The 14,132-nt window shown below is 38.6% G+C and overlaps 1 protein-coding gene and 1 pseudogene across 2 annotated transcripts in view; one reads left to right on the top strand and one right to left on the bottom strand.

Moving 5' to 3' along the window:
* The window catches only part of RSF1 (remodeling and spacing factor 1), a 140,509-nt gene that overhangs the window by 74,492 nt on the left and 51,885 nt on the right, over nucleotides 1–14,132 (bottom strand). The gene's annotated exons all lie outside the window — the stretch shown is intronic.
* LOC148108760 (cytochrome c oxidase subunit 8A, mitochondrial pseudogene) lies at nucleotides 9,447–9,814 on the top strand (annotated as a pseudogene).

The following is a 14,132-nucleotide window of genomic DNA, read 5'->3' on the forward strand; positions in this document are numbered from 1 at the left end:
TTTGGATTCAGCATGTTGGTGGTAACATGACCACATCATGCATTCAGTATGTATAAGAGGTGTGAGGAGGGAAGAGAATGAATCTGACTTTTGATATGTTGAGTTTTATTTATGTGACACCGGTTCAATAAGCAGTCAGTTGGATATAAATGGAGATGTTTATAATTTGGTATAAAGTCTAAGCTAGAGCTAGAGCTATGGGGAGTCAGTTTATAAAACTTTTTCTAGTAATAAACTGACAAGGCAACTTACTGAAGAGACTTCACACAAATATATTTGTTCAGTCACTCAGAGTGCTTGGAGCTAGGTAAATGGTAGTCAAAAAGGTGGACAGAGTTCTTATCTGCTTCTGAACCAGCCAACAATGTAAGAGATCATAAAAAAACAGACAAAGTAGTTCTGCAGTAGGTACAGATGTGTTTCTTGCTCATTCATGTCATTTTTATCTACCCAGCTGCTAACCACCACGTGACTTTCTGGTATTTTAATTTCATAAGGACAGACCTAAGAGAAATAGAGAAATAGATGGTTGATGTGCCTTCCAGGTTAGATATGAAACTTTTTCTGCAGAGGGCCGATGGTAAATATTTTAGGCTTCGCAGACCATACAGTCTCTGTGAAACAATCTACTCAATTTGGCACTGTAGCATGACAGCAGTCATAGATCAGATGTAAACAAACAGATGTGGCTGTGTTCCAATACAACTTTATTTACAAAAACAGGCAGTAAGCTGTAGTTTGCCAACTCCTCCTCGGATCAGTACTCTTAACAATGCAGACAGAAGAATGCCTAAGAAAAAAACCCCTAATCCAGCTTTTGGCCACGGTAAAACCTGTACTTAGATCTTCAAATTGTATTGTTAGAAAAGCTATACTAGGGGTGCCTGGGCGGCTCAGTCGGTTAAGCGTCTTGTCTGGCTCAGGTCACGATCTCAAGGTCCTGGGATCCAGCCCACAACAGGCTCTCTGCTCAGCGGGGAGTCTGCTCCCTCTCCCTCTGTGCTCAAGCTCTTTCTCTCTATCTTGTGCATGTGCTCTCTCTCAAATAAATAAAATCTTTAAGAAAGAAAAGCTATACTATAACTAATAACTTTTTATAAATAAATATAAATAAAGCTATTATCAAATATTTACCAATTATTACCCAACGTCCATACTATATCTGGTATCATATAAAATGTCCACTCCTGGTGATTCAGATAAGAAAATAATTACAATGTTCCTTTTTAAAATAATTTAAGGACTTCTTTCTCATTGCCAAAAACAGAACTTCATTGTTTTTCAGGATATAAAATCAGAAAGACCAGGCTGGGTAACTTGGCTTTGTGTCCTTTGTAAAGTTACTTAACCTCAATTCATTAATTAATTCAACAAATAATTATTAAACCCTATGTGCCAAGCACTGTGATAGGCATGATGTATATCAAGGGTCAGCAAACTTTTTCTGAAAACAGCCAGATAAAATAGTTAGGCTTTGTGGGCCAAGAGCCTAAATCAAGTACATTTACAAAGGTACTTATGTATTAATAGAGAAAACACTTCGGCAATTTTTACTGATAAAGTTTTAAATATAATAGCAATCCATTATATTAAATATGGCATATTATGTCATATCTCATGTTATATACTATGTGTAATATATAATAATTGAGTTCAACTGTTTTATAATACAGGCATATTAGTAAGAAGAATGGAATTATTTTGGGGGAGGTGGAGAACAGTGTGTTTAACTGGAATCCAAAGTACTCTCTTTCGAGGGGAGGAGTTAAGATGGCGGAGGAGTAGGGGTCCCCTTTTTCAGCTGGTCCCCTGAGTCGAGCTGGATAGGTACCAGACCATTCTGAACACCCACGGAATCAGCCTGAGATGCAGGAAGATACATCTGGATCTCTACAAATGAACATCTCCAGCGCTGAGTATTGAGGTACGAAGCAGGGAGCCGTGAATCTGCGCACAGATATCTGAAGATAAACGGAAGGGGGAGGGAGCCTCCTTGTTCGGGCGCCGGGAGCGGTAGTCATCTGCACTGGGGAGCGGGCGGACTCGTGGACCAGCCCCCGTGAGAGAGCAGACTGAGACCGTGAGCCTAGGATCGCGCGCGACCAGTCTGAAAACCGAAAACTGGAGCTCGTATTGCATGGTGCACTGCGTGTTATATGCAACTAGTGAATCATGGAACTTTACATCAAAAACCAGGGATGTACTACATGGTGACTAACATAATATAATAAAAATATATCATTATTAAAAACAAACAACAAACAACAACAAAAAATAACAAAGTACTTTCAATAAACTGATTATAAATGTTCTTCGTGAAAAGGCATTATTGGCTCACAAGCCTTACACAAACAGGCAGGGGTGCCTAGGTGGCTCAGTTGGTTGAGCATCCAAATCTTGGTTTCAGCTCAAGTCATGGTCTTGGGGTCATGGTCTCGAGCCCTGTGTTGGGTTCCATGTTCACCATGGAGTCTGCTTGAGATCCTCTCCCTCTCTCTGTCCCTCTCCCTGCTCACTCTCTCTCTCAGATAAATAGATAGATAGATATTGCAAAAATAGGTAGCAGGACATAATTTGAGGACTTCTGATGTGCATAACAGTGTATAAGGCATGTAGGGTTGGTCTAGTTCTCATGAATTCTGGTAAGGGAAAGAGATTTTTATAGAAGCAAATACAATTTTCTCATCTGCAAACGGGGGTATCAATATATGGATCTACCCTGCAAGGGCTGGGTGAGAATTCACATACGCACAAAGGTGCTTCCTCCTCTCCTTATTTATAAAGGACAGTAATTAGAAGAATAACAACGTAAAGTAGCCAACCAAGACAATACAGCTTTGATTCCCTACATCATTAGGGAAAAGATGCCTCCATGTTGAGCACATCTTGATTTGTCTTCCTGTTTCACATAAAGTCCCCTATTTTTACCTTCAGAATTTAATTAATAACCTACCAACCCAGGAAATACTTTTACAGTTTTTGTGGTATGGTAGCTTCAATTAACTAAGTTACCATAATAGTTATCTTTTATAGACCTTAAAAATTAGGTGGCAAATGTAAGCTTCAACAGTATCTTAGTTAGGTATTTTATTATCTGCAATACTTTTACTCTTGAAGCCAATATGTCAGACATTATGAGGAGTGCGTTTCATACATAATTGCGTTAAATTCTCACAGTTCTGCAAGATAAATGGTAGTTTCTCAGTTCTAGAAGATCGTATTTTCTCAGTGTTACAGATTAATCAACCTTGGTTCAGACAAGTGAGAATGTTTCCTGAGATCAACAATACTAACAAAGAATAGGAGCCCAGATTTTCTAACACCAAAACTCTCTTTCCAGCTAACCTTTCTGATTTAGTATCAACTTCAATAAATTTGTTTAATGTTTAGCATCAAGTTAGGTTTAAGGTAAATAATTAAGTGTACTGATATAAGAATTTCATGATTGTATTTATGGGTTTTACAGAAAAGAGCACATTTTTTATAAAAATGAAAGAGGCAAAATACTTCTGCAAGCAATTTTTGGAAACTTCTAATCCTTGTTGAGTTTTCTCATTAGATTATAAAACCCTCATTAATATAATCAGTCTTTATTGGTTTTCTACTGCTGCATAATAGAACACCACAAATTTAGCATCTTAGAAAAAAACCCACTTATTATCTCCCAGGGTCTGTGGGTCTGAAGTCCTATACAGCCTGGCTTGACTGGGTCCTCTGTTTATGGTCTCATAAAGCTGATATCAAGCTCCTTTTTGGTAGCTCTGAGCAAAAACCTATTTCCAAACTCATTCGGATTACTGGCAGATTTCATTTCCTTCTCATGCTTTCCATGTAGCCCTCTACCCTCCTCAAGAAGGGTAAACGTGCTGAGTCCTTCTCATGCTTTGAGTATTCCTGCCTTCTGCCTGCCTCTTCTCCTCTTACAGGCTCATGGGATTTACACGGGCCCATGTGGATAATCCAGGATAATTACGCTAATTTAAGGTCAACTGATTAATAAATTTAATTACATCCGTAAAGCCCCTTTTGCCGTGTAACATATTCATGAATATAACACCAAGGAGTGAAGGCACAAGGGTCAAACTTTTGCCTACTATACAACCCATATCCGCTGTTCCAAATGCCTTCCATCAAAATTACTGAGTGGACTATTTCTCTAAGTATGCTTTCATGCCGAACGTTTCCTACCTCATAACTTACAATCTTTCACATTATTTTCCTAAGCATTACTGGTTAGAAGGAAGGAAAGAGATCAGTGCTTTTCTATTTTTTATCGGTCATACTCTTTACCACAAACACTGAAAAGATGAGAAAATTTTAAATATATTTGCATACCCCAAAACTACTTTATTCTAGATACCACGCTGCACTTAACGCATTTACATTCTGCCTGCATTATATTTGACCTACTTTGCTTTGCTGCCTTTACTGAACTCCAGACTCAAGAACATCGTATCTTATACATCCCCTTGTGCCCTACTGAGTCCCTTACAGAGTAGGCCATCGAAAAATCTTTACTGAACAGCCAGATGAAAATGGGCTACCATTAGCAGCTGTGGGTTCTTAGCTAACTACATTTATGACTATATTCTGTGTTTAAATGAATTATTTTAAGGCATCTTTCAGCTTTTCTATTAGATTACTCTGCTCCATCTGCTACTCATGCAGTGTTTCAGGGGTCAGAGAAAAAAGCCAGCAAAAGAAACCAAGCAAAGCTGAGAGAGATTTAAAAAAATTCAACTCTGTGAAAGAATGATAAAAAATAGGTTTGGTAAAAAAGAACCGAAGAATATCCACTGGATTTTATAACATGGCAAGGCTTCTTTTGACAAGGTGTTCTTGGTGGCACAGTGGAGGCAGAGACCCACCGGGGAGGATTCAGTGGGAAGTAAAAAAGTGAATACAGCATATGTGGGCAATTCTGGAGAAGCTTGATTATAATAAAATGAACTTATAGTTTTGGTTCAGTGTTACTATTTTCAAACAAAATGTGAGTCAAAAGTTTTCAAATGGACATTAAGTTTCAATGGATTTCAAAGAACAGTATGGAAGTAGACGTTGTTATCATGACAACAACCATGATGGTGTGGAATTTCACATTACATTAAAATCTAAGTTATCCCCTGAACTGGAATAGTAAGGGGAAAATTACAGCAGTTTTTCCTTCTAACGTTTTTATTTTGGAACTACCCAAATACCAAAACCTAGGCAGTAAGATGAGTAAATAGGGTTGTTTTTCCTGCTAAGGGAGTTTAAACATACATTCAAAATAAAATAAATCGTTTATTTACTTGAGAAATGTAAGCAAATTACTGGTGAAACTGACAATGTGCATTTCCATAAATTTTGCTTTTCAAAGTGCTTTCACAACTATCATTACCACCTGAGAATCTCCAAAATTCAGATTTGGGGCTTTCTTCTTTCTCAATATTCTTTCATGTTTGTTTGTTTGTTTTTAATTTAAGTAATCTCTACACCCCACGTGGTACTCAAACTCATGACCCCAATATTATTTTAAGTTCTAATTAGAAATTAATCACAGAAATACTAAATTAATTTATCCAGGATCAAAAATTTAATTAACAGCAAAGCTAGAACTCCTGATTCTTTTTCTTTAAGATTTTATTTATTTATTTCAAAGAGAGAAGGAGAAAGAGACTGTGTGTGTGCATGGGGGGGAGGGCAGAAGGAGAAGAGAAGCCCAAGCAGACTCCACACTGAGCACTTGCCCGATGCCAGGCTTGACCCCAGGACTCCGAGATCACAACCTGAGCTGAAACCAAGAGCCCAAACAACAGCGCCACCTAGATTCCCCTAGAACCCTTGATTCTTAATCCAACACTTTCGAGCCTCAATCAAGAAGTTACTACAATTAGAATCCACAATATTTTACAAAAACATACGATAATATAATCAAAGCTTTAATGACCCCAGCAAATCCTTATGCAAATGGTAATAGCTAACATGCTTGCATCACTTAAGGTTCTACAACAGTATTACTAACAAATTAAGAAAGATCTGGGACCCCAGGAAAGATAGATTATAAGGATGATTCTCATCTCACAAAACAAATGTGCTCCTGGAAAGTTACATTTGAACGCAATTTTAATAAATTCTTATGTTGAAGGAACTCTGTAATTAATGAGAGCAGTTGTTTTCAACTCCCCTTCCATTTTTATTGATCAGCACAACCACTTCCAGAAGATATTTCATAGGATGTTATAAAATGAACTGTGTCCCTTCAAAATTCATATCTTGAAGCCCCAACCCCCAATGTGTCTGTATTTGGAGATAAGGCCTTTAGGGAGACAATTAAGTTTAAATAAGGTTATAAGAGTGGGGCTCTGTAAGACTGGTGTCTTTGAGACCAGAGACCCCAAGTCCTCTCCCTGCAGCGAACACACAGGAGAAAAGGCCAGGTGAGGGCACAGTGATTACAAGGACTAGCATAAAGTAGAAAGCGAGCACTTACCAAATTTGCCAACACCTTGATCTTGGAATTCCAGCCCAAAGAAATGTGAGAAAATAGATTTCTGTTGTTTAAGCCACATAGGCTGTGGTATTTTGTTATGGTAGTCCCAGCAGACTAATAATACGTGGGTTCAGAAGCATTTCTGGGGAAACCTTAGGGCTTCACGAAAAACAACTTGAAAACTGTTGAGCTAAAGAAATTTCTTATACTGCAAATAACCATAATCTAATTAATGTTTTATGTGCATTTAACACATAATTCTCAAAGCAAACTAAGATTAAAAGCGTCTGTGTACTTGTTCCATAATCACAAAGCAGGACTTATTTATACATTGAAACTAAATTTTAAATGTCAAATCATGGGGTGCTTAGGTGGCTCAGTCAGTTTAGCAGCCAACTCTTGGATTTGGCTCAGGTCACGACCTTGGGGTCATGGGATCATCGGGCTCCTTGCAGGGTCTGCTAAAGATTCTCTCCCTCTTCCTCTCCCTCCGCCCTGCTCCTTCCCCCAGCTCGTGCACGTGTGCGTGCTCTCTCTCTCTCTCTCTGGAATAAATAAAATCTTTATATGTCAAATCATAGCAACTATGATAAAAATCCAAGTCAACAAATCAATGGTTAAAACAGATTGGTGTAACTGATGATCAGTAAGACACTGATGCTCCTCATACGGTCTCTAAAAGCTAATCGCTTAGGTTGTGAAATAAAACTAATTGGCTTTTAGTTTTAGGCAACATGTACAGAAGTGCTTTACAAATTAAGAGACTATATATATGTTCACTGTTATAATGATAAAATGGGGACAGATTTTAAATTTCAGGAAAAGTTCTACCCAAATGAAGTTAGCAAATACATGAAAGGAACTAATGAACCACAAACGCATTAATTCTGAGTGGTAGGAATATGGACATTATAATACTCCTGGTTTTAAGCTATGCGCTTTACATTTTTTTTAATATTAAAAATAAAAAGAGGTTGTGGGAAACATTTCTCCCAACCTCATTTCCTTAGAAACACAAGGTCCTCCAAACTGAGGAAATCCCAGAGCTATGTCTGTTTCTCAGGTAACTATAACCCAGTCCAAGGAGGCATGTGAAACATAATTTTAGGCGGTGTAGTACCAGTCAGCCTTAGCCTTTCTAACCTAGACCTTCAGGACACCTAAATTAGCACCAATGGGACTCTTCAGAATAAGTATTTTAAAATTCTGCTGGCATCAAAGAAAACTTAAAATATCTATGAAATTACTCTTAGAAGAATCTAAAATAATAGGCACTGAAAACTGGTATCTGATAAAACTGCATTTTTGAACATGTTTGAGCACCTACCATTAATATTAGAAAAACATGCATACCTTTTGAACCTCACAGAACTTGCGTCTTAGTGTGGGGGTGAATGGAATGGAAACAAGGGGGGTACATGCAGGAAGATAAATGGACAATTATAAAACAAACAGTGTATACTAGTTCACATACTCTAGCCAGGTACTATATGGCCCACAAAGAAATGACTTATGGAGGATAACTACAAAATACTAAGGAAACACTGAGTAAGACACATACATACACAGGACTTTCTGCAAGGTAAATGTTCACTCATTCATTCATTTACTGACTTAACAAATACTGAGCAACAGCTAAGTGCGACGCACTGGTTTAGATATAAAAAATGTAATAGGAAATGATAAAAAATTCTTGCCCTCACAGAGCTTTAATTCTACTGGAGACAGACTTAAAAAGTAAAACTGATGATTTTAGAGAGTGATAACTGCCAGGAAGGAAATAAAGCATGGTGATATATCAAGAGAGTGGTAGAAGACTCAAGGGCAAGGCCTACTTTAAATAGTCATTCAAAGGACCAAAGAGCCAGAAACAGCATGCCATTCTGGAAACCAAAAATAGTTCTGTAAGGCAGAATATAGTACCTACTGATGACATCAAGAAAGAGAACCGCAAGGAAAGAACCCAGAGGAGAAAGCGGGAGCCATCACATCAACAACTATGTTGCCATGTTAAGAAACATATTTTCTATTCAGAAGACAACAAGGACTCCTACACAACAGACTTAAAGCAAAGGAAAAAGATCACTCTGATTTTCACTTTATCACTGTAATTGTGGTAAGTGGATTAGACACAGGGAAACCAACCTGGAGTTTCCTGTAATAATCCGAGTAAGAGAGAAGGGCAGCAACTAGGGCAGAGACAGCAAGGGTTGCACAGACTGAACTGAAAGAGATTAAGAAGGCTAAATCAGGATGGGGTGACTGGGTGACGGATATTAGGGAGGATGTGTGTTGTAATGAGCACTGGGTATTACATAAGACTGATGAATCACAGCCCTGTACCCCTGAAACAAATAAAACATTGTGTTAATTAATTGAATTAAAATGAAAAAAAATTTTTTAAAGGCTAAATCAATCAAGATGTGGTAATATAATACACTAAATGTGAAGGATAAAACAAAAAAACAAAAAAACCCCACAAAAAACCAAAATGACCATCAGGTTTGTTTAAATGACCGAAAAGACAATGGTACCATTTACCAAGCCAAGGAACAATAAAACCCTAGGTTACAAAAAACTACAGTTGACCCCTGAACAATGCAGGCATCAGACATGCCAATCCCATACGCAGTTAAAAATCTGCATGTAACTTTTGACTCCCCTAAATCTTAAATACTAACAGCCTACTACTGACCAGAAGCTTTACATATAACATGAAAAGTCGATTAATGTAATACATTTATATTACATGTATTATATACTATATTCTTAAATAGAGAAAAGAAAATGTTATAAAAATCATAAGGAAGTAAAGATACACTTACAGTACTATATTGTATTTATTTTAAAAATTCTGCATGTAAATGGACAGGTGTACAAACCCGTATTTTTCAAGGGTCAACTATACTACAAATTTAAGACCAAATCTACTCAAGTTCTGGTTCTCTATTACTAACTTGAATACATTGCTAAGAATAAGTATTCCTCTCTGGGTCTTAATATCTTCATCTGTTGCCATTCTGACTTTCTGAACTTGGGCTACTGCTGGCCACTGTCTGCAGTCATGTCTGTGCTGACACCACTGCTGCTGAGGGGCCTGACAGGCCTAACCCGACAGCTCCTGCTGCTGTGTGCCCAGATAGATTCCAAACTGCCATGGGAGCAGCTTGGGACCATGGATGTCACCACTGGGCTCACCTCCTCCTTCCTGTGTTTCTTCTTGTCATCAGACTGGGTCCTGCCACATCTGGAGACCTACAAGAAGCAGGAGTGAAGGGGGCTGCTGTGATCTGACCATCCCTGGCCTGTCCTGATCATGTCTGCTACATTCCTGGCCCAGACTTCCCTGGATCATGTCCTTCAACTACAGTGACCTCTTCTGCCCTCATGACCTCTCGATTTCTCCTCAGTGACATCCTGGGACCAAATATATTGTTTTCTAAGGCCCTGCTCGGTAGGGCCCCCCTTGTAACAATAAAGTCTATTTAAACCTTGAAAAAAATATATCTTCCTCTGTTAAATCAAGAGTCCTGAGAGTAAGAAGTCAGGATTTAGTTTGGGAAATGAGGAGTCAAGAATGATACTTAGGGGGCGCCTGGGTGGTGCAGTCGTTAAGCGTCTGCCTTCGGCTCAGGGCGTGATCCTGGCGTTCTGGGATAGAGCCCCACATCAGGCTCCTCTGCTATGAGCCTGCTTCTTCCTCTCCCACTCCCCCTGCTTGTGTTCCCTCTCTCGCTGGCTTTCTCTATCTCTGTCAAATAAATAAATAAAATCTTTTTAAAAATAAATAAATAAATAAATAATTGAGTAGCGCTGCTTTAAAAAAAAAAAAAAAGAATGATACTTAGATTTCTGGTTTGGGTAAGCAGGTGGGGGTGCTAGTGTTATTTAACCAAAGGTATCAGTCAGGGTATTCTAGGTTATCCTGCACTTAAGAAGAACCCTAAATCTCAACCATTCACAACAGTGGTTGGCAAACTATGGCCCACAGACTGAATGCTTGTTTTTGTAAATGAAGTTTTATTACAACACAGCCATATCCATTTATTTAGGAAATGTCTGTAGCTGTCATGGAGACTACAAAGAACAAAAGTCTAAAATATCTAGTACTTGACCCTTTAAGAAATAGTGCGCTGATCCCTCAGTTATGGCAACAAAAGTTTATTTCTGGCCTATACTATACGTTGATGACAGGTTAGCAGTGGCTTTGTAACCTATCATTTTCACCCCAAAATGGGCAGCAATGACTTAAAAAAAATTCTGCATACAAGTCATCATAGCAAAGGGAAGAGAGAACATGGAGAATATCCACTGCTCTTGAAGCTTCTGCTGGGGGGTTGGGAGGAGGAAGCTTTTGCTCAAAAGTATAACATTATCACTTTTCCTTGCATTTCACTGACTAAAAACAAGTCACATGGCCATGTCTGAATTCACTAGCAGGGGGATACATACTCTTTCCAAAGGGGGTAAAACAAATCTTATTTAGTGGCCCCAAACAAATCTGCTCCCCCTGACCCATTTTCCAGAGTTTATGACACTAAGGAAGGGTTGATACTCTCTAACCTTCTTTACAAATAGGTAAGATCATTTGACTGTGCTTTCCCTAACAGAACAGAAGTGAAGTATGCAAATTCTGCCTCACTTCTTAAAAAAAGAAAATTGTTTACCCTATACTTTCTTTCCCCTTCCTGCAGCTTGAAGCACATTCTACAACAAAGAAAATCAAAATACCCTATGTTGGAACAATAAAATGTAAAGAGTCTGGATCTCTGAATAACCTCACTGAACACATCTACCACAGGGGTAGATGTCAGACTGTTTAACAGAGACAAATTTATTCCTTATTTACCCAAATATATTTTGGAGTCTCTTACAGCAATTTAGTCTCTACCTAATGTTGATTCATCAGCATTTTTTCAGTGAAGATGTTCAATATGTAGTTGAGTATACCAGCCTTTGAACTAAGATTCAGGATGAAAAAAAAAGTCGTTAACACATGGGGTTTTAAAGTCACTGGAATAGATAAGAATACCCAAGGAGAATATATAAAATGATACTAGAGGAAGGTCTAGAACAAACCTCTGTAGTATAAAAACTTTCAAGAACTTAGACAAAAAGAAAGATCTAGGAAAGGAGACTTAAAGGGGTAAAAAGGAAAATCAGGAAACTACTGCAGGAAAGAAGCTAAAAGACAAGAGTGTTATGAGGAAAGATCAGAGAAATTAAAAAGATATGGAATAAAAAGTATCACTTTTTATGGATTCAGTTCCCATTGCTCTCTACCCCCAGCTTTGGGTATGAGCCAAATCCAATAACTTTATGCTAACAAACAGAATATGGAAAAAGTGATAGTACGTTGTGGCTAAGATTTGGTTACAAAAAGATCATGACTTTTGTCTTAGGCCCTCTCTCTCATCCACTGGCTCTGGTTGCAATGTGGTAAGCAGCCCTATGAAGAAGAAATGCCCTATGTAACCGCCAATGCTCTGAGGTGCCCTGTGGACAAACCATGACAAGAAACTGAATACTGTCAAAGCCATGTTATTGAGATTAGAAGGGGTTCTCCCCCAGTTCAGCCTTCAGATGAGACTGCATGCCAGGCTGCCAGCTTGACTGCAGCCTGATGAGAAACTGAGCCAGAGGTAGCCACTAGGTCCCATTCAAATTCCTAACACACAAAAACTGTAAGAGAATAAATGTTTGATGCTCATTTTTTGTTTCGTTTTGTTTTTTAAGACTTTATTTATTTATTTGTCAGAGAGAGAGGGAGCAAGTACACACAAGCAGGGGGAGCTGGCAGGCACAGGGAGAAGCAGGCAACCCTCTGAGCAAGAAGCCCGATGCGGGACTCGATCTCAGGACCCTGGAATCACGACCTGAGCCAAAGGTAGACGCTTAACCAACTGAGCCACCCAGGCGTCCCACATTTTTTGTTTTTTAAAGACTTTTTATTTATTGATTTGACAGAGAGGTAGAGAGAGACAGAGCACAAGCAGGGGAGCAGCAGGCAAGGGAGAAAAAGGCTCCCCACTAAGCCAGGAGCCCTATTTGGGGCTCAATCCCAGGACCCTGCGAACATAACCCAACTTATTTCACTTAGCATACTTTCTAGCTCCATCCATGTTGTTGCAAATGGCAAGATTTCATTCATTTTTATGGCTAAATAATATTCCGTTGTGTGTATCCACATTCATGCACACACACACACACACACACACACACCACCCTTTTATCCATTTATCTATCAATGGACACTTGGGCTGCTTCTGTATCTTGACTACTGTAAATAATACTGCTATAAACAGAGAGGTACATGTATCCCTTTTAATTAGTATTTTAATATTCTTTGTAAATACCCAGGGGATCAGTTGCTGGATCATACAGTAGTTTTATTTTTAACTTTGTAAGGAACCTACATACTATTTTCAACAGTGGCTGCACCAGATTGCATTCCCACCAACAGTGCAAGAGGGCTCTTTTTTCTTCACATCTTCACCAATGCCTACTGGTTCTTGTGTTGTTGATTTTAGACATTCTGACAGGTGTGAGGTGATATTTCATTGTAATTTTGGTTTGCACTTCCCTGATAATTAGTGATGATTAACATCTTTTCATGTGTCTGTTGGCCATCTGTACTTCTTCTATGGAGAAATGTCTGTTCATGTCTGTTGCCCATTTTTAATTGGGTTGTTTATTTTTGGATGTTCGATTTTTATAAGATCCTTATATATTTTGAGTACTAACCCTTTATCAGATATGTCATTTGCAAATATCATCGCCCATTCCACAGGTTGTCTTCCAGTTTTATCCACTGTGTCCTTCACTGTGTGGAAGCTTCTTATTTTGATGAAGTTCCAATAGTTTATTTTTGCTTCTGTTTCCCTTGCTTTGGGACACATATCTAGAAAAAAAGTTGCTATGGCCCATGTCAAAGAGGTTACTGTGTTCTCTTCTACATTACTATGGTTTCAGGTCTCACATTTAGTTATTTAATCCATTTTTTAATTTATTCTCGTGGCTGGTGTAAGAAAGTGATCCAATTTCATTCTTTTGTATGTTGCTGTCCAGTTTTCCCAACACCATTTGTTGAAGAGACCATCTTTTTTTTTTTTTAAGATTTTATTTTATTTATTTGACAGAGAGAGAGAGACAGCCAGTGAGAGAGGAAACAGTGAGAGAGGGAACAAGCAGGAGGAGTAGGAGAGGAAGAAGCAGGCTCCCAGCGGAGCAGGGAGCCCGAGGCGGGGCTCGATCCCAGGACCCTGGGATCGTGACCTGAGCCAAAGGCAGACGCTTAATGACTGAGCCACCCAGGCGCCCCATGAAGAGACCGTCTTTTTCCCACTGGATATTCTTTCCTACTTTGTCAAAGATTAATTTACCATATAGCTGTGGGTTCATATCTGGGTTTTCTATTCTGTTTCATTGATCTGTGTGTCTATTTTAAAGCTAGTACCATACTGTTTTGATTACTACAGCTTTGTAATATAACTTGAAATCAGGAATTGAGATGCCTCCAGCTTTGCTTTTCTTTTTAATTATTGCCTTGGTTAGTCAAGATCTTTTGTGGTTTCATACAAATTTCACATCTGTTTATTCTAGTTCTGTGAAAAATGCTGTTGGTATTTTGGTACAGATTACATTAAAGTTGTAGACTGCT

The sequence above is a fragment of the Ursus americanus genome, chromosome 16 (genome assembly GCF_024610735.1).
Source record: "Ursus americanus isolate L20-20 chromosome 16, mUrsAme1.1.p, whole genome shotgun sequence".
In the NCBI taxonomy this organism is placed as follows: Eukaryota; Metazoa; Chordata; class Mammalia; order Carnivora; family Ursidae; genus Ursus; species Ursus americanus.